Here is a 21,774-nt window from a genome sequence, read left to right as displayed (position 1 = left end):
AGCTCCATGCTGCCTTCTTCACCTCTCTGCTACATCTCCATTCATCTGAATAATCAAATACTTGGACTCCAGCACTTACCTACCTCTTGTAACCTCACCATTCCACTGGCCTCGCTTTCATTCCCAAACATGAACTCTGTCTTGCTGTGACGGACTGCATTATTATTTTTTTGTCTCACCAGTGTGTACATCCACTTACCTGCTCCCTACTCTCAGTGTAGATCACAATGTCATCTGCAAACACCTAACTATGCAGATGACATCATCTGTCAACTGCCTATCATCACACCAAACAAGGAGGAGCTCAGAGCCGCCCCTTGATGAAGTCTCACGTCCAGCTTGAAATCTTCTGTCACTCCAACAGCACACCTCACTACTGTTTTACTGTACAGATACTTGTCTGCTCCACATTAGTGCCTGTTTATTTCTGAAAGATCCAAATAGCTATACAGGGTTAGCGCATATCTTTTCTCATTGTTATACACACCCACACGACCTAATTCTGACTCACCTCGGCGTGTGTTTAGAAGAAACATTAAAAAAAAGAAAGAAAAAAAAACTAGTTTTCAAACTAATCAACTTCTATCTGATGTGCTAAATGAGACACTTATAAAGGTTGACAGCCATCTTTTTGTTTACGTTTGCCTGGAAGGCTTTGAGGTTGGATCTCAGAAGTTTCTTGCAGATTATGTGTTTTTGCTGTGCAACACCAAACCAGAGTTGTATTATTATTTATTTTTTTAATATTAAAACTCTACCTTCAACCTCTGTTTCTTTAATGGTCAACTGATATTAACATCAAACGCTGTGAGACCCATGATGCAACCAATCTGATGAAACATTTCAAGTGATGTAGTCAATTCAATCTATTGAACAGCTTTCATCAATAACTAATCGTTACGTTGAGAATGTTAACACAAATAATAACTTAATGATTTAAGGAAGAAGAAGAAGAAGAAGAAGCCTTACACACTAGCAAGCTTGTTCTGTGCATTTGAACGGTTGTGTTTGTGAAATGGGAATTGTTTTCTAGGAGGTATTCATCAAAATTCCTTCTGAAAAATAGATGAGGAGAAGCAGCAAGATACAAACAGAGGACATCCAAACACCACAGCGGCTGGGAAAGGGATTACTGTAATCCATTTTGTAAATCATCGCTGACTTTTACGGCCAATTACTTTATAAGGTCTCTCTTGCTGGGTTGTGTACGGTGCCAAAGACAGTTGGGTTGCCCATGCAGTGGAGCACAGTTGAGGAAGACATTGGTGTTCTTGTAATGATAATTTGCTTGCCAGGTTTGGAAAGTAAAAGTATTGAAACATAAACATTTAATTAACAAATCGATAAAGAGTCGGGCTGGACTCATTACCGCTCTCTGGATCTTAATCATTCATCTTAGCTAAGACATATTTGGACAATTTTATTCTTCCGACTTCGTGGAAACAGCATGGCTGTGCACCAATGCACAAAGCAAGGCCCATAAAGGCACTAACATTAACGTAATCAATACAGTGCAAAGCCGTAAGACAAGTGAAATCTGCTTGAAACTCAATATGTCTTATATTTAAAGGTGTTTCAATTCAAATTCCAATAAATACAAACCACATTTGTGCCAATACTAATCTAAGGGCATTAAAGCAATGAGACTTTTCCAAGTGTACACCATCTATTTCAGCAGCAATAATGTTTTAGATGGCATGGAGGCAAGTACGACACTTACAGAGCCCGCAAAGTTAATTCACAGGTGGAAAGGTGAATGTAATAAATGTCCTCCAGCAAAGTCGTTTAAAAAAAAAAAAAAAACGAGAGAGAGAGAGAGCGAGAGAGAGAGAGAGAGAGAGAGAGAGAGCGCTACAATGGAGCAGGTCTTTGACCTTCATTCACCTTCATAATTCTTTGATCAGTAGACAAATACCAAGCTAAATCACACTCAGACAGATATTGACGATAACGATGAAGACCTTTGCCATGGAAGAAAGTCTTTTATGGACCTGTTGCTGCTGACAACTCAAAACAAACCTACTGTACATGATCTCACAGGTACAGTGGTGGTTAAAAACTCATTCAGTGCCAGCCATTTTCACACCTTCTTTTACCCTACCATGTGAAATAAATTCAAAACAAAATATACAGTATATCTGAGGACTCCGGTTCGAGTCCAGGCTCTGGCCTTCCTGGGTGGAGTTTCCATGTTCTCTCCGTGCCTGCGTGGGTCTTCTCCGGGTACTCCGGTCTCCTCTCACATTCCAAAGACATGCATGGCAGGTTAATTGGGCGCTCCAAATTGTCCCTAGGTGTGCTTGTGAGTGTGGATGGTTGTTCGTCTCTGTGTGCTCTGCGATTGGCTGGAAACCAGTCCAGGGTGTCCCCCGCCTACTGCCCAGAGTCAGCTGAGATAGGCGCCAGCACCCCCCGCGACCCTTGTGAGGAATAAGCGGTCAGGAAAATGGATGGATGGACGGATATACAGTATAAATATGTACCTGGGATTGGATGTCTGGATTCTTAAAAGACATTTAAAAAACAAACAAAAAAAAAACTCCCTGGCACCTTCAGACCCGCATTTTTTTTTTCTTCTGCTGGGAAATTTATTTATTTATTTACTACATCAAGACCATGCCCCTTTTTCTGTAAATTGCCAGACAAAATGGTTTTGTAGACTTCAGAATTAATTCTGCTGCGACCACCATGAGTTACATCAATATTAAAGACAAGTGGGCAAGTGGGTGGTGAGTGGCTCATGTTCACCAAGTGGTTAGCACATCCGCCTCCCAGTGCTGAGGACGCAAGATCGAGTCCAGCCTTCTTGGGTGGAATTTGCATGTTCTCCCCGTGCCTGAGTGGGTCTTCTCTGGGTACTCCGGTTTTCTCCCACATTAAAAAGACGCTTGGGAAAAAAACAAAACAAAACAAAAAAAGAGCCATATAGTCAAAACATACTTGGCAGGTTAATTGGATGCTCTGAATTGTCCCTATGTGTGCTTGTGAGTGTGGATGGTTGTTCGTCTATGTGTGCCCTGTGATGGACTGGGTGTATCCCGCCTACTGCCCGAAGCCGGCTGGGATAGGCTCCAGCACGCCCGTGGATGCAAAATGGATGGATGGATAAAGACAAGTGAGCTCATTGCAGAAGAAGTCATGCAAGACCAAACCATGAAATTAGCGCCACCATGTTTCACAGATTAGCTTGTGTGTTTTGGGGTATTTGGGTGTTTCGTCACAGATCTCACAGTGTTTTTTTTCATCAACTTGTGTTGATAACGTTGGCCAACCTGTTCGATGTCTGTTTCTCAGTACACCAGTCGTGTTCTTTCTTTTTTCGGACATTCCAAATTGAATTTGAGATGCCTGATGTTTGTGCAATAGCTCTCAATTTTGCTTGTTCTCTCATTTTAAAAATTGTTTGATATTCTCCCATGGACGGCTCTCTAGTCTTGATGTTTGTTGACAGCAACTGGTTTACACAGGTCAAACTCAAAGTCAAAAAATAAAAATTAATGTTTAAGCAATCAATCTAAAAGGCAACACCTGAGCAACTAGAAACACTAATGAGTCACATTTCCCAATACTTTTGCTCACTTGAAAAATGGGTGGGTTCAAACAAAAGGTGCTCTGTCTTGAGCTGTTCAACACTAGATATAAATACCATGACATAAAAGCTGGAGTTCTCCACTTTTGTCTCATGTTTGTCTTTTGATCTGAAACACAAATGTTTTCGGTGTACTGTACAACAAAAACAAAGGAATTGCCGTTCCAGTACTTTTAAAGGGAGCTGTATTGCATATAATTCACACAAGCGCAATTCGCAGATAACTTGCACTGAATTAATTAGCACTCTGTGGTCCACCAACAGTGGGGATCCATCTTCAAAAGGTTTTCTTGCATTTTAAAAACCAAATATAACTTATTATTACTGTTTTGATTAAAAAGAAATGTTACAGCTGGCACAGTTGTACATTCGCCTGCCTTGGGTGCAGACAGCATGGGTTCAGTCCCACTCAGTGACTGTGTGAGTCGAAGAGTGAATGGGTGACTGGCGACCGGTCGAGGTTGCAGTCTGCCTTTCGCCTGAAGTCAACTGGGACAGACTTCAGCGCTCTGTGACCCGAACAGGATAAGCAGTATAGAAAGTCAATGGATGGATGCTTGGTGGACAGCTATAAAGTGCATTTTAGACATGATACTGTATGTTTGCTTAAGCTGGAAGGAACATTCAACTCAAAAGCAAATTTGAAACCAGCGACAGTCTGGCTCTGTAATGTTGAGCCTCCAACATTTCTCTTCTTCGATTCTTTTACATTGGAATTAATTGATTGTATGTCAGGTAAGTAGTCTGTTATGGTGCAAGTTGTCTTCGTAAAGTGTACTCAGAGCATTGTGGGATCAGTGCCACATACTTTATCACAGTGAGAGCTCCCTGAATAAACACATCACAAATGGATTTGCCCCTGTTTTGTTTTATAATAACCTCCTACATGTTATATTCTAAAAAATTAACAATATTTCTAAAAAAAGAGAATGCAGAACGATTGAATGATCCATAGAGTATTAACATAGGCCTATCTAAAATAGTGAATATTTATGTCAACAGCAGTGTTGCTTTCATCGAGATGTTTTTTGTAGTTGTCACCGCCATACATCCAGGGGCGAGGAATCTCCACCAGTTGCCCCAGATGTGGATGCACATAAAGTAGGCCTAGTTATTATTTAAAAAAAAAATAAAAAATCATTAGTTGTTTGAAAGACTTAAGCAATTAAAGACATAGTGGTTCAATTTCCCTCACAGTTCTAAACTAACCATGCAATTACTTATCACAAGTGAATGCAATTTGCTGTATTCCAGAACCTTGAAGGCAAGTGTAAATTGACCAACTAATTATGGTGCAACTGCTACTGATAACGTAGTGTCTGTAAGTAATTCTAGTTGACAGTGCTTTTCTTAATGTCTTGTGCAAAGAATACATAACGACTTTTAGGAAGCCTTTTAACACCACCAAGTCTCGAAAGCAGGTGTCCTACCATATGCTGCATTAATTATACAAAAATCTTTAATGACTTATAACACCACTGATTACCAAGCTGTATGGCAACATGCCCTCAATCCTTTTACTCTGGCCTGATTGATATTTATAGCAGAGATTACAGCTTAAATAGCCAGGCAGAGACAGGTACATAAAGTAGAGAAGTGGAATTTCTTGTTCTGGTAAATCCCACAGAGACCATATGGCATTAAGCAAACGTTTCCAAATAATAAAGAGTCCATTTGTAAGTCAGACAGTATTTGCCTTTTTCCTATCTCAATACATAAGGGATGACAGTCAAATGAAAAGGCTGATTGTGGTGCATTACTGTAGTTAGTGTTAAAAGTTCCTCCGAGAGCAAACATCCACTTTTGAAATGTATTGTTCTGCTCTGTTCATTCTGCAGGCAGTGACAGGGCATGTAAGGTGACATGCAGTGTATGCAGAGCGCTGTCAATGAAGCGAACTTGCAGGAGCACTGACAGCAACAAGACCCGAGGCAGACTTGACCACAGAGGTACCACGAATCCTGAATATCACACGCCCACTCCCAGACAGTCATGACAGAAGACATGGCTGAAAAGCTACGGTTGTATCTTGTACTGCTGAATGGAGTAACGTGGGGAGGGAAAAAGTTGTTTAGAAAGTTGTCATTCTTTCTGCTCCACAATCCAAAATAGTTTGGACCCATCATGTTGTGTCATCCTCTGTGTACCTAACACTGCATGTTGTCCTCATTGTCGTCTTCTCCTTGATTTCTTTCGACATTTTGAAACCACAATGTGATCCAGAAGTGAGAATAGTTGCGTCTCTCAAACGAGGCTAAAACCATTACATTGTATTCTTCAGCGTAATAGAGTTCAGTTTATGCTAGTTTGACCAGATTTTATAAATATAAAACCGTGACACTACACATTCACTGAGAAATACAATAAATTATCATCAGGAGCTATTTAAAACAAATTTAATCACCAGACAATCTGGTGACCGGCGGTTTTGTTATTCCTGTTGCTAACACTGTTGCTAACACTCAGCAGCTATTGGAAGCTGGCTGAGCTGACGCTAGTTCCACATTGGAAATATATTGTATATTGACCCAAATCTGTGAAAATGTATTTAAAATGACCAAACAGACAAATTTGCAACTTATCCAATATAAGATACTTCATAGAACATATATTACACAATATATGATGAAAAAAATGGGACTCTCTGACTCCGACATTTGTCTCCAGTGCTCACAAAACACTGCCGATACTTATCTTCATGCTTTATGGTCATGTACTCCAGTGCTGCATTTCTGGACTAAAATCTTGGAAAAGCTCGCTGATATATTAAACTGTAGGCTTCCTTTATCTCCAAGACTGTGTTTACTAGGTGACTTAACAATAACTGAGCTACCATGTAAACAATCTCAATCTATATTTATAGCCCTTACTATTGCTAAAAAAATAATCCTTGTCAATTGGAAAAATAAACAATCTCTAAATATCGACCACTGGTTAAACTTACTAATAAATTATATCTCAATGGAAAAAATCTCTGCCTTAAATAAAAATCAAGTATCAAGATTTAAACAAATATGGTCTATGTACATAGAATATTTTAATCTCAATTTGGCAACTTAATCCTGCCAAGATTCTGCCTGTTAACGAGAGCCACCACATCGTTACAACTTCTGTTTCCGCTGCTCCTGTATTTGGTATTTTGTATCTGATTGTTTTTATTTTTATATAGTCAGGAACCTAGTTGCTGCTAGTGGGCTCGAGCATACCACACTATACGACACTATACTCAATAACTCCTTAAGATCTATTTCTAGTGGGCACTAAGCATCAACACTTGGTGTTACTGCATGCTAATTAGTCAATTTTCTTGATGCCGTCCCCTGTGGTCGGGCGGGGGTGGTTCTGCCCCCCCCCCCCCCCCCCGTTGTCTGCTCGGTGGCGGTTGCGTCTTGGCCGCTCCCTGGGCCCCCTGTGGGGTGCGGTGTTGGGGTGCTTCCCCTGGTGCCCGGGGCGGTGCCGTCCCGGCGCGGTCCGCTGCTCCGTGCCCGGCGGCGCGGTTCGGGGTGGGTGGGCCTCCGGTGTGCCCCGTGGTTCCCTCTCCCCTCCCCCTTCCTCCCCCCCGTCGCCTCTCCCTCCTCGCCTCCTCCCGCCCATCCTCCTCTGCCTCCCGGTCCCTTTTCCCTTGTCGCCCTCCCTCCTCCTCTCCCCCCCCGCCTCCTGCCCTGCAGCCGCCCTTTCGCCTTCTTGTCGTCTTCTCCCCGCTTCCCCCGCCCCCCCCCCCCTTCCCTGTCTGCCCTGCGGCCCCTCCCCCTCCCTCTCCCTGGGCCTGGGGCTCCCTCCCCGGCCCGGGCGTCGGGCTCCGGGGGCCGGGCGAGGGTTTGGGGCCTGCCCCACTCCGGTATAACTCCTGGCGCCCCGGGCGGGCTCCGGTGGCCGGTGGGCTGTCCGGTAGCCCTGCTGCGCTGGCTGTCCGCCCATTGTGGTGCCGGGTGGATGAGGTGGGGGGCGGCGGGGGGTGGGGGTGCTGGGGGGCGGGCGTGCCACCTACACCCGCCGGGTTGGGTGAGGCCCCGCTGGTCGCTCCTCTTACTCACTTCACTAGCTTGCACTATACACTTTGTAAATATACACATAGGGCACACAACACATTTCTTGGTGGGGTGGGGAAGGGTGGAAACACCGTCTTCACCCTTCAACTCCCCTCCAATTTTAATGCACCTCACGTCCAAGGGGAGGGGTGAGTTGGGGCGGGGAGCCATCAGAGGGGATGGACTGCAGTGCCTGGCAGCGCTGTGGTCCCCCCCATTTGTGTCCCTGCCCCACCACTTTGTCCCTCCATTCCCTTTTTTAATGCACCACACATATACATATTCATTTTTTGGGGGGGGATACGGGTGTGTCGGAGTAGGGGAAATTTTTTCCCTCTGCTCCGACTCACCTGCTCCCAATTTTAATGCACCACACGCACACACTTGTATATACACTGGGTGGGGCCACATTCACGGTGTAAGGGTAGAGCTCGCCAGTCGGCGAGCTGGCGGACTCAGTAACAGGGTTAGGTGTCACTTGTACTCTGGCGTGACGACCGGGGCCTCTCCCCACCGGGCTCGGTGTTCTGGTGTCTCGCCTTCTCCCCTGGTGCTTCCTCCTCTGCTTCCCCCCTCCCGCCGCTGTGCAAATCTCGCGCGGCTGGAGGTGGGGTGGGCACATCTTCCCTCTCTGCGCTGCTGCCCGGTGCCGGTTTCCGGGGGGGGGGGGGGTGGGGGGTTCTCGCGGGGGGCCGGGTTCGCGGGGGGGGGGTGGCGGCCGTCGGGGGGGGGGGCGGCTTGTTTGGGGGGGGGGTGGAGGTATGGGTGGGTGGGGGGTTGGGTGCTGGGGGTCGGGGTGTGTTCGGGGGTTTGGGGGTCGGGGGTGGTGGGGCCTGGGTCGTGGTGGATGGCGGGTTTGGGTGGGGTGCGGGGGGGTCGTGGGGGGATGGGGGCTGGGGACCGGTGGGGCGCTGTGGGGGCCCGCTGGGCCTCGTTCTGCGGCCTTGGGCTCGGGGGTGTGGGCCGGGGCTGGGGCGGGGGTGTTCCGGGTGTCTGGGTCGGCTCGCCGACCGGTGTCCGCTCGGGTGGCTTGGGGGTGGCCTTGGTGCTGCCGCGGCCTGGGGATTCCGGGGGGGGGGGGGGGGGGGGGGGGTGCTCGCTTTGCTGGACCGCGGTTGACGGCTTCTTTCTTTGGTGGTGGTCCTTATGCATGCCAGATCCGTCGCACCAGCATCTACTGAAACTCAACAGAAGTACCCTCTCCCTCCCACAGCCCCTTGAATCAGTTGGTGCTGGTGTCTGTGGTTCTCACTTTGCTTTATCTATCCTTCCCTCCTTCCTCTCTTTAGTTTTTCCTCTGGTCACTTGAGATCTTAATTTATTAGAAGTATGAGGTTTCTGGGGTTGGCATAAGACTCCGGTTTTGTAACCACGCAGGAGGGGTCTTGTTGGTGCTGGACTTCACTTTGATGGATTGGATGTACTGGCTTCTATTGATCTCACTCTGCCTTATCGATCCTTCCCTCCTTCCTCTCTTTAGTTTTTCCTCTGGGCTCTTGAGATCTCGCTAAATTTGCTGGAATTTAGAGGCTTCCGGGGTTGGCGTAAGACTTTGATTTTGTAATCATGGGGAAGGCAGGAAGTGTTTGGTCGGTGCTGGATGTCACTTTGATTTACCTTTCTTTTCTCTTTATTTCTTTTTTTTTCTGACCTTTTCTCTGGTCTCCTGACCATTTAAATCTCACGACTCTGGCAAGATTCTGAAGTACCTGGTTAAGGCGAAGGGTAATGGGATATTTATAAGGTTTTAGGTGAATGAATGAGTATAAATTTATACGTATTTGCACGCACGCACACGCACGCACGCAAACGCACGCAAACGCACACACGCAAACGCACGCACGCACGCAAACGCACGCACGTAAACGCACGCAAACGCACGCACACATACATACACACACACAAAAAAAAAAAAAAAAAAAAAAAAAAAAAAAAAAAAAAAGAGCAATGATGACAAGACGTTGAATCGGTAAGACTACCGAATGAACAATTCTGAGCTCTTCAAAAAAAAAAAAAAAAAAAAAGAAAAAAAAAAAAAAAAAAAAAAAAAAAAAAAAAAAGGAAATATATTGTCAGAAAAGCTTGCATTGTGTCCGACCAGCAACCGCAGCATTAGCCTAGTAGGACCACATTAGAAGTAATGCTAGTTCTGGTATGATGAAAGCATGCCTGTTTGGTTTGTCATATAAATCGCTATGACATGTGTGTGACTAACATACACATGCCCCAAATACGTAAATGGCTTGCTGAATGGACTTACAAAAAAAAAAAAAAAACAAAAAAAACAAAAAAAAAAAAAAAAGGTCACTGACGGAACCTGGGTAAAAGTGCAGAACAAAGCAATGGGGCTGGCGAAACCCGCCGGGACTCTGGACACAAGGTTCAAATGAGACTATCCCGGTTAAACCCTAGTGCAGGGCTCACCAATTCCGGTCCTCGAGGTCCGGAGTCCTGCAGGTTTTAGATGTTTCCGCTTAACACATCTGTTACTGAAGATCATGATTGTTATCAGGCATGCTGATGAGCTGATTATATGAATCAGGTATGCTAGTGGGTGGAAACATCTAAAACCTGCAGGAATCCGGACACCGAGGACCGGAATCGGTGAACCCTGCCTTAGTGTATGCTGTCAATTTTTTTGGTTTGGATAGCACAATCACGACAGTCTGCCACTGTTTTTGGCTTCACGTCTTCACAATAACCACCCCTGTTATCGGTTCATATATTGATTTAAAAAAAAAAAAAAAAAAGAAGAAGTTCCAAAAGAGATGTCCATTCAATTATTTTCATTCAAAAGGTGTGAGTATTCAATTAGCCTAAAATGAATCTTTTTGTGGGAGGAAGCCAGAGGGGGGGGGAAAAAAAAAAAAAAGACACGATGATCTCCTGGCTAGTAGACGTGCTAACCACATTCTATTTCTATTTACTTTCTGCTTAAAATGCAAAAAACATGTAAAACGGCTTGTGTACACTGGCTAAATACAGAATCGTCTTCTAACAAGCCCAAGTGAGCAAGGCTTTAACTCTGACTAGAGCTGTGAGCTTGTCCGCACACATCGGATCATTCTTTGTCTGACGGCTACGTGAACCCTCAATGACCCACCACTCTGGAGGCTGGCTGCGGGTCTGTGGACAGTGACGCTTGGCCTCACGCCCAAGCCCACGAATGCACAAAGTCTCGGTGGGCACCGGGCCCAGAGGCTGGGCATAAGGCCTCAAGGAACACCCACAATCCAAACATTTATTTCCATGTTCATTTACACAGCAAAGGCGGTGAGATTAATGCACAGCCATTTTAAGAGGTGCAGAAGAGTGAGAAATGTTAAGGAAGAAGATGGTGAGGTTGCAGAGGGTCCACTGCTGCAAGCCAAGAGTGACGCCCAATGACAACAAAGCCAGAAATGTTAAAATAATTTATATTAGACAAATCGCCTGTGAGAATGCAGATTTCACCTGGCGCTCAACGTTAAATTTCCACATTCACTGTCATACTATTGTCAGAATGTAAAATAAAATGAAAGCTTTTGGATCTGTTTAAACCCGACAACTCCAAATACTGTTCAGTATGTGATTATGTGCAAGTGTGGCAACCTTGCGGGGTTCTTCTTTTTAACCTGGTGTAATCAAAAAAGAAAAAGAAAAAAGTAATCATCTATCCATCCATTTCCTGAACCGCTTATTCTTCACAAGGGTCACAGGGGAAAAAAAAAATCAGAAAACTCACTGAAACTATATCTTACGTTTATAAAACTAACTTTAATTATGTTGAAAATTGATTATATTTTTTATACGTTTTTATCCATCTCAGTGAGCGGCCATTTTGCCACTTGCTGTCGACTGAAAATGAAATCACAGTTGTTCGAGGCTCAGGTAAATGACCGATCATGGCTCAGCTTGCGAACGTCACATGACAAAACTCAGAAAACAGGCGAGTGCAATTGAACACTACTATACCAGAAGATACTGAGGGACCTCATTCCTCTTGCTTCGACTATTTTTCCATTATCATCAGTTTGTGTTGGGGTTTGCGGGAGATTGTGGACCCAAGTGGAGGGAGGCAAAGAAAGCCCCGCTGCAGCGCTGCGGCTGCATGGAGCGCGCACGCCTCCGTGCAACCCGTCAGGCAACGGCGACATGAACAGAGGACCAAAATATATTGTGACTGATGTTCTAATAATTTCAGAAATTTGGGCATATGAGATGGACACATATTTCGTGAGGATCGATCACACTTTCATATAGTCGGGCCAGGCCTCGCCGCCTTAACTGTCACCCGCTCTCACTTGAAAGTTTCCCCCCTCGGAGTGAGTGGCCTACTGTCCAATGCACCGTACTAAAACAAGTCAAATATGAATAAATGAAGCAGTAAAAAATACTCAAACAATATAATATTTCAGTGTTTGATAAAATAATAAAACAAGATGTCATCCCGCAAATTAATTAACAAAATCAGCTGTAATTACCCCGGCTCATATAGGCCTAAATAAATTAAAATACAGTGTTGGCTACTAAATCATATTTTAAACACTATTGCGGAGCAGGGAACGCAAGCAATGCGCTCACATCACACTTGTCCCATGCGTGCTCCATTCACGCAAACACTCCCTGTCCTTGCCTCTTTTTTCTTTTCCCACCTCCCCGACAAACAGTGGCCGACGAGTCTCTCTTGGCAAGACAACACACGATGATCGGCAGGTGTCTTGTCGCGTTCAGACGTGTAGTGTGACTACACGCCCTGTCCACGACACGGAGCAAATTTGTCGTGTAATGTGACAGCACAACTGTCGTGTAAGACAAAAAAATCGCATAGTCTGACATTGGCATAAGACATTGACAGAACTACAGACACAAGGAAAACATTACTAAGAAAGACCCTAACAGTTTGCCATTGATTATAGTTTTCATCTAATTTCAGCTGGTCATCCAGTTGCGCTTTCGGATTTTTTTTTTTTAAACTATTCTTACGATGTGATTTAACCTGTCATCACTAACCTTTCACTGACACTGCTTATATACGACACTTTGGGATTCAAGATTCAGTTGAACTAGGACATATCTATAGCGAGGAAACAACCCAGCTTTCTTAACTTTTTTGTTGTTGTTGTTTAGCTAGAATACAATCTTGTAGTGGGCAGGAAACATTGACAGGAAATGAGGGTGTAAGCCATCTAATCTGGTTGGATTTTATGGGAAGGTTCTGAACTGCTTCCACTCCACTGCAAGAAAATACCTGCGCTCTGACCCCACACTACATCAGGTGCACTCACAGGCAAGGGCTCACTTTCTTTTCCCGAAGACCTGCAGCTTACTCATGAATATTTACAATACTCCTCAAACAGTGCGCTCGGGTCAGTATGACAACACCAAGTAATCAGAATCCAAGCCAAAGGCTAATTACTGCATTTTCCCCCATTATCGCCGCCTAATCTGATTAGGTCCAACTGAATTTTCCAGTTGCTGTTGATCACATGGAATCAAAATGCTGCCATGTTGTTCCACGATGATGTCGCTTGCATGTTTAAAGCTCTGACTTTGAAATGTGTGCAAATGGCACAGTTGTTTTGTATGGGTCAGTCAAGATTACAATGAAGATGTGACAAACTAGTGACAGAGTTCAAACTATAACTAAAATGTGTATTACCGTCAGAGGCAAGATAGTCTTCTGACAGATTTGAGGTGCAATATGATGCCCAATCAGGGATCCATATTTAATTTCCCCACTCCCTCATTTTCAACACTTACTACATTAAACCAAAAATCTGGGGACTGATTTTCAAAGAGACTTGATTAAACTTAGGAAATGGTACATGATTTCTCATTTGAAATTTAAATCCCTTCTACCAGTTGATCACTTGCTATCTGCATCAGATTGGATAATTTCCCTTTCACAGCATCGGTCTATATTTCACTTTAATTTGAGAGCAAGATAGCTCAATCGTGTCAGTGGGTAAAAGCAAAGTAAATAATAATAAAATAAATCATACTCCTCCGAGAATTAGAAGTCTCAGTACAAGTCGTCATATTCTGAGAATATAGTAAGAAACACACAAGGTTGAAATATGATGTGTGAAGCCTAGCTCAAGTCACTTATCAAATCATTCAGGTCAAATCTAACAGAATCAAGCCTCATATTGATGAGACAAAAGACATGTTAAAAAAAATTAAATAAAATCCAAGTCAAAAGTTATGAGAAGCCTTATTTTACATGAAATAAAATTATGTGAGGAAAAAAGTCACACTTACAAGGTTATTGTATATGATGTTGAAAAAACGAAAACAGTTCTGAAAATCAAGTTTTTTTTTATGACAAAAACAATCATGAGAAAAAAAGAATACATATAGGAGAAAACTTCCACATGAGTTGTGGAATTAGTACTCAAACACACAAGACACGGCAATTGAGAAATATAGTCTTGATAAAACCAAACAAAAACAAAGTATCTCCGGAGAACCGGGCTGAATTCAGATGGCCTCAACTGAAATACTTGGTGGTGAAACCTTGACTGACAAACATCGATGGAGAGAGCTGGGCTGGATGCATGAACACGACCTCGAACAAAATTGCACGGAAAAGTAGAGATAGGAAACTTTTGCGTGCTCAGAGAAACCTCGACGTACTAACAAAAGTGCCATTCAGTAACTTGCTAGGGCAATGCACAATTATATATGACACAATAAAGGCCTACATGACACAATAAGAGTGACAAGACAAACTAAGAGTAACTAAAAGGACCATGGGTAGTGCATTGCAACTTGCAATATCATCATTACAAGGGATGTAGCAATTGACATCATCATCGTTACCACCACAAAAGGAATGAATACAGGACCATAACAACAAAATGACCCAACCTAAAACAGTCCTAACAATGAATTGTGCCTTGCCCTAACGGAAGTTACTGAGCGACACTTGTCAGCACACTGTTTCCGATCTCTACACTTCCATGGAAGCTTTCTTTAAACTATTTCTGCATGTTTTCAAGGTTGCTTCCATGTATACAGCCCAAACCTCCATCAAGGTTTCTTAGTCAATTTTCTTCCAGGCCATCAGAATCCAGCACAGCTGTTCAATACTGCTGTCGTCTGTCATCCTCATATTGTTTAACATCTGATTAGAAAGTTCCCTCACATGTAAGCATGTTGCCTTTTAATCCCAGAAAGAGAATGAATGGAGAAACACTTTGGTTTGAAATGCAGTTAGTGTGCGACCTTTGAATGTGCAACGAATGGACAAAAATATCATTATAAAAAATAAGTTGGTATTTACAGCAGCAACTTGAAGGTTTTACTTCAATGTTATATTGTGTTGCTCTGTCAGCAAATGTGACCTTTTGCCAAACCAATTCCATTGACACAAAAGTGAGCCTGTACGGGTCGTCACCATTGTCCACTTATTCTTCAAACACAGTTTTAGGGGGAGGACAAATCCTAACATTTGCAAATATGCATCAAGTAATAACCTCTGCCAAAAACACCAAAGCTCAAAGTGGAAAGTTAATGTTTTCACCCCTCTGTCAGGATTATGACAAAGCACTATCTTGATGCATGTTGGAATACAAATGTGGCTCTCGGACTTCATCATTCTCCACTTGCTGAACCGAGTGAGGCCCTTTGACATAAGCAGGACCTTGCTCAGGACCTTTTACCACACTGCGGTGGCCTCTGCATTGTTTTATGTGGAGGACGGCAGTGATAAGAGAAGACTCTGCTCTGGGCTGCCAACTAGACTCCATTGAGGAGATGGCGGACAGAAGGATGTTGGCCAAGCTGACATCCATCATGGACGACAATTCCCACCTCGTGCATTTCACTATAGATTCCCCGACCGGCTTCTGTCGGTGGCAGAATTTTACATTCTCGGTGCAGTAATGAGTGTCAATCCTGCCAACAGCAATTAGGCTGTTCATTTGCAATGAATACAGCACACACGTGAAATATTTTCGCAATATTTATATCTTACACAAAACTCATCACAGTTATCTCACTTGCTTCCAACGAGTCTCTTGACTCTTACATCAAATGTACGCTTGCATATTCATTTACCCTTCAACCATTAAATCCCGAATCCATTCGAATGAGTTACCAATGGCATTTTTAATGTGTCCTAAAAATGACAAATCCAATTTGATCATAATGATAATTGGTAAATGAAGTGCACTTATATAGCACTTTATCTACACCATAAGTTGCCCAAAGTGCTTTACCCAGCCTCATCATCACTTTTTTGATAACATATGGCGGCGTACCAAGTCTGTCTCTGGTACTTTCACCTCCAGGATCCCTCGCTGTACACTGGCCAACAGCAGGATCCACTGTTTTCACTTTTGGTTCAGTTGTAAATCAATAGCAGCTAGCTAGCACTAAGCTAACACCTATGGAGGGTTTTGTCTTAGTTTTTTAGTTGTCTTAGTTTGCAAAATCCCTTTTTGTCAGCTTTAACTGATTGTATAACAATTTAATACAATGCTCATTAGCATTCCCATACACACGCAAACACTTCCGGTGTCGGGAGAGTGCGCCACATGCCGCTGCACTCCCCACATTTAATCACATTCAATCATTCCTGTGTTACGTCCCACCTAGAGGATGCAGGGCGCAACATAAAAAACTACGGCCCCAACTCCCTCACAGCCCAAGCAGCCACTCAAAGTCATCAAAATAGAATAAACAATAATTTATTCCAGGATGTTAGTCATATCTTTCATCCATATACAGTTAATAAAAACAAGGCTTCAGGGTGAACCAAGGCCAAAATAACAAACAAAACAACCCTATCTACAAAAGTAAAGATACTAACCTAAATAATTAAGCAAACAGAAAAATAGAATCTTACCTTCCTAACTAAGAAAAACAGAGGAAAACGTAATGAACAGAAATTGGAGTTCACCCCTACTCAAACACAGGAGTGTCAAAGACCCAAACAATTCACAGGCATGGCTGGTTGGGAGGAGAGGGAGAAGGGTTGTGGTAGCTCCGGATGTCACAGGTCTTAAAGGGCAGCTCCTCCATCCTCCACCAATCGGTGAGCAGCATGTTGAGCCACCTCGTTGGTCTCATTGTGTGCACCTGTGCAGACAGAACCTACAGCAATCCATAACATGTGGCAGTAGTAACCACGGAAATACGTGTATGCTATGATTCATTCTTACTTGGATCTGACAATTCTGATTCAGCCATTTCGTTTTTAATAGCCAATTCACATCTCATTTAGAGTCACACCGGTGTGTGCACAGCCTTCTTACCAAGGCTAATATCGTAACATTTTAAATAAGGCACTGACTCGCAGAACTTGCATTCCCACCCCCCACACAAGCGCTCACTTAAATGGCTGCATTATTATTACTCCCCCCCCCCCCCCCAACCCCCCCCTTTAACCAAGATATGTATCGGTGTTGTTTTTCATCTTTATTTTCACTGCAGTGGCCACTGTGTGTTGCTGCCCTTATATGGCTTCATTCATTTGAGTTCATTTTCACAGGTCAGTGCAGGTAGAGAAGATATGTTGTGGCAAGCAGTAAAAGAAATTTGTAACAGACACAATTATTATTAAGACCACCTTGAGGTATGTAATGCAATTATCCCCCGCTGTATAATATACACTGCAGCAATCGTGCTTTTACCGATTCTATTAGCTTCTTAAACTACTCACATATACAGATCATATCATATTATTGAATAAACCAACACTTACTTGGCAAAACACCAGTTAATTAAATAAAGTAACCCTGTATGTAAGAACAACTCAAAAAGTATTTAAACAAGTGCTATCACTCTAATGCCAATTCCCACGACTCCTGTTTTTGCCACACAATCACAATTACGTTTTTCATTCCATGCACTTTGAGATGTTTGAGATTTTGATGCAGCTCATAGCACCCGACGGCCGACACAACCTCGAGGAGGAATATTTGCATGACATCTGGGGATAGTTATGTTATGCTGTGATGCACTAAGCCTTAATACACTTATTTGTTAAGCATTTCAGCCCTGCAAAAGCATTTCAAACCACACATATACAATTTCAAAGGGATTTGTAATTTCGAGTTCTTAAGTTTGACTCATCCTACACCAGCGTTACACAGCTGATTTAGTCTTTTATTCACTGTTGAATAAATGGTAAATACGTCTCTACCTGTGGGAAGCAGCGGTGTGAAATCTGCTGCCATTTACTGAGAGCGGTGATGTGTCCACCACCCTCGTAGCAACCCCACTTATCGTCTTTCCTCCAAGGATGGCTCAAAGGAGATCTTTCTCAGATGAGTAACAAGGTAATAGAATTGCAATTGTTTAGGAGCCCCTTCCTGCACGTCCTGTATAATCTGACCTGCCTCAAGAAAAAACAAGTTCCTTCTCCCTCTGTTTTGCTTTCATTGCACTTCACTTTCTTTGCCCGTATTTCTTACTTTTATTCCATAATGACTATTAAAGATTAAAAACAATAATATGCAAATCCAGCGGTGGGTGTCGGTGGGCAGCACTTGATGTTAAGGTGCAAACAGTGCACAATTGATCCATACTGTAGTAAAAAAATCAAAATAATAAACAAACTCTTTTTGTTTTTGTATCAATTATAGTAGACTTGTGAAGTTACAGTAGTGTTGGGTAACGTATGAATGATTCCGGTCCAGAGTCTTCTTTTAGGTTGTGGGGTAAAAAAAACAAAAAAAAACAAAAACAAAAACAAAAAAGTGTTTAAATTAGGGGTGTCCAAACAACAGTCATCCATTTTTAGCGGCCCGCGGCATAGGCTAAGATAAACATTTGCCGTGTCTTTTGTCTGCACTGGAAGGCAAGGCTGGAGAAAAAGAAGTTTTTCATCTCTCATTTCTTTGTATTGAAAACAAAACACACATCATTCAGTTGGGCCACTGAACATCCTAAAAATCTGGAAAATCATTTTATTACCAGCTGGTAACTACACAGTTTATATAGTGTAAAAATATACATGGTCAATTAAAAAGCTAACCAGTTATTTATGGCTGAAATGGACTAAACATGCCTAAAAAATTTTTGTTTTTCTGAACTTCACTTTGAGTTTCTAATGCCAGTATTAATATCAAACTTACTAACTTCAATATAAACTTCAATACTTGTTTTAAAGTGCTTCATAAATAAAGTTGAGCTGAGTTGGCCTACTCATTCACCTATTGATGATGCAGCATCAGGGGGTTCAGTATTTTGCTTCAGGATACTTTGACACAGTCACAATAGCATGGGATCGAACCCACAACCTTTGGATGGTGCGACAACCACTCTACCACTGAGCCACACCACCCTTGGTGCATTTGTTTTAAACTTGTGTGCAATACATATTAATGTAATCATTTCAGCCAGGTCTTGTTTGATCTTTAAGCACAGAAAATAATGCATAATGTTACAGTGGCTTAACCTCTGCATTGTTTTTGATGAACAATGCTATACTACTGCATTTTCCATCCATCCATCCATCCATCCATCCATCCATTTTCTTAACCGCTTACTCCTCACAAGGGTCTCGGGGGTGCTGGAGCCTATCCCAACCGGCTTCGGGCAGTAGAACACTGTAAAAAAATTATGTTTTTACGGGGAAAAACCGGCAGCTGTGGGAAATTATGTAAAAAAATACAGTGGGAAAATGTAAACAACTACAGAAAAAAACTTCTTTATTCTTCTGGTATTGAATGTACAATAAACAGTAACTACTGCTGAATTTTACTGGGATTCAATGTACAATAAACGCAATCTGCATGCAAATTTTACAGAACAAAATACTATAAATTAGCATGTGCTTGGAAAATGGTACTTAATTTGTATAGTGCTTTACTACCTTACAAGACCGTCAAAGTGCTTTGTGGTTAACTACTCATTTCACAGCATCAGAAACAACTGGACTTATATTACCTTGCTTATGGATCTTTAATACCATCAGACCGCACTGGGATCGAACCAACAACCTCAGTGGTGCAAACCGACCACTCTCGCACTAACCCATGCGAACCTGTTGTTGTTGAGCTGTCAGTAAATGACTGCTGAATCTACAAGTTTAAAAGGTACAAGTAAGGTTTGTATTTGCACAGTATTTTTTTTATTATTAGTTATTCTGGTGAATACCAGTAAAATAAACAAGTTGTTCGGTAAAGTTGTTTACATTTTTACAGAATTTCCCTGGTAACCACAGCTGCCGGATTTTCCCCGTAAAAACAACAGATTATTATTATTATTTTATTTTTTTTACAGTGCAGCCAATACTACTGTATTTTAATGCTGGTTATTATGCTGTACAAGTGCATTTGTGAATTCTAAAAGCCGATATGACAGATTAGCTCTAGGGAGCATGTTGCTTACTTGTTGCAGCCCACAGCCATTTCATGGTGGAGATATTGTGCCTTTGCTTAAAAGAATGTTTAAAAATCAGCGCTGTGGCGATGTCTTGCCCGTCAATGGGAGAGACAAAATCAGCGGGGAACACAACAATGGCGTTGTCACACCTCTGTTATGGAATTACATTCAAAACACACACTAGGGGCGTCGGGAGGGCAGCGTTTTTGTTCAAGCAGCATGATGGTGGTAACTGAAGGATTAATGTCAGGATGTGTGTAATCCGTGTGTTAAAACTAGCACATTGTTGCTATTTTTGTTTTCCTTTCTATATGCTCAGCCTTTTCAAATGATGTAAACAGAAGGATTCATTGCAATAATGGACACAAAAACCCGACAAGCAGGCTGCACATGTACACGTATTTATTTACAAAGATCTTCCATAGCTACTGTGGTGCTCATCAGCCTGGCGCCACACAGTCACTCACAGTCACTTTGACACACCGCGATGCCCTTCAATCATTGTGTGCGCGCGGGGATGTTGTTGCACCTACTTGATGGGAGTTGGAGGTCATCAGGGAGGTGAAGTGTGGTTTTGCTCCACATGAGGGCAATAAGAGGCACCAGTCTAGTCAACCTCCCCTCTGTTCCGCTTGACAGGAAGGAGACCTGCACTAACAAGGTGAGCAAGACAGTTGGGGGAATGGTGGGGTGGGTGTTACAAATTGGTAGGTGGGGGTTGATGCTACACATGGAGTCTCGAGCCCCCTCCTCTTCATGGAGCTGCCACTGACTGGACTTAAAGCACTTAGAAGGTGTTATAAAGTGCCCTGGACCTTGCTGAGAGAGCAAGCATGCTGGTGCGACGGAGGGTTGCACTTTGGGCCAGGCAATTACTCTGCTTTTGACAACAAAAAAACACTACTGGAAGAGAGAATAGCAACCCATTTATCACCAGATATGCACTTGCATGGCTTAGAGTGGCTGGGCATCTTTTATAGCATTCTCAATATCAAGCATTATTTTCTGCACCGCTTGGTATTTGGTGGCAACTAGTGCTACTAGTGAGAAGTAGTTGCCTTCCTCATGTGTTTGCTTTGGTTTTCTCCGGGTGCTCTGTTATAGAAAGCATGAAAGTGAATGGACAGATAGATGATCAATAGAGCTCCCAGTTATTTGATATACATGGCTGCCAACAGAAAAGGTTTCCTCATATTTATTGACTGTCAAAAGCTGCAGTATGAATTGTGAAGTGTTTTGGGCAATCTGATTATCTGCTCATATTCAGCCAAAATGCTTCAAAACTCATTAGATGGCATTTCACAGTGCTGGTGGACAATAGCCAAAAACATTTTGAAGGCAAATAAGTTGGAAGTTATGCAATGGCCAAGTCAATCACCTGACCTGAATCAGATTGAGCATGCATTTCACTTCCTGATGACAAAACTGAAGGGAAAATCCCCCAAGACCAAGCAGGAACTGAAGACCGATGCAGTAAAGTGCTGGCAATAACACCACAAAGGATGAAATCCAGAATCTGGGGATGAGTTCCAGACTTCATATCTAAGTATTAGAATATGAACATATTATTTATGATTGTTAATTTGTAACGTTGGTTCCTTAAAGATACAGTGTGTAGAATACTGTGCCATCTAGTGGTGAAAAAAATGCAACCATTTTGAAGCACACGATGGTACCCCAGACAGACCACACTTCGCAAGCCTACTACTAATTATTATTTGGAGTGAGCGAGCTAGCTAGCGCGAATAGCGAGGAAAAGTAGCTAGCTAGCAAGAACTCGCTGGAGCATCTAATAAGAATGGCTAGCGGTAAAAGCTCGCAAAAGCAAGCAAGAGCAAA

Source organism: Festucalex cinctus, chromosome 2 (assembly GCF_051991245.1).
Source record: "Festucalex cinctus isolate MCC-2025b chromosome 2, RoL_Fcin_1.0, whole genome shotgun sequence".
NCBI lineage: Eukaryota > Metazoa > Chordata > Actinopteri > Syngnathiformes > Syngnathidae > Festucalex > Festucalex cinctus.
Note: the sequence above shows the minus strand (reverse complement) of the source record.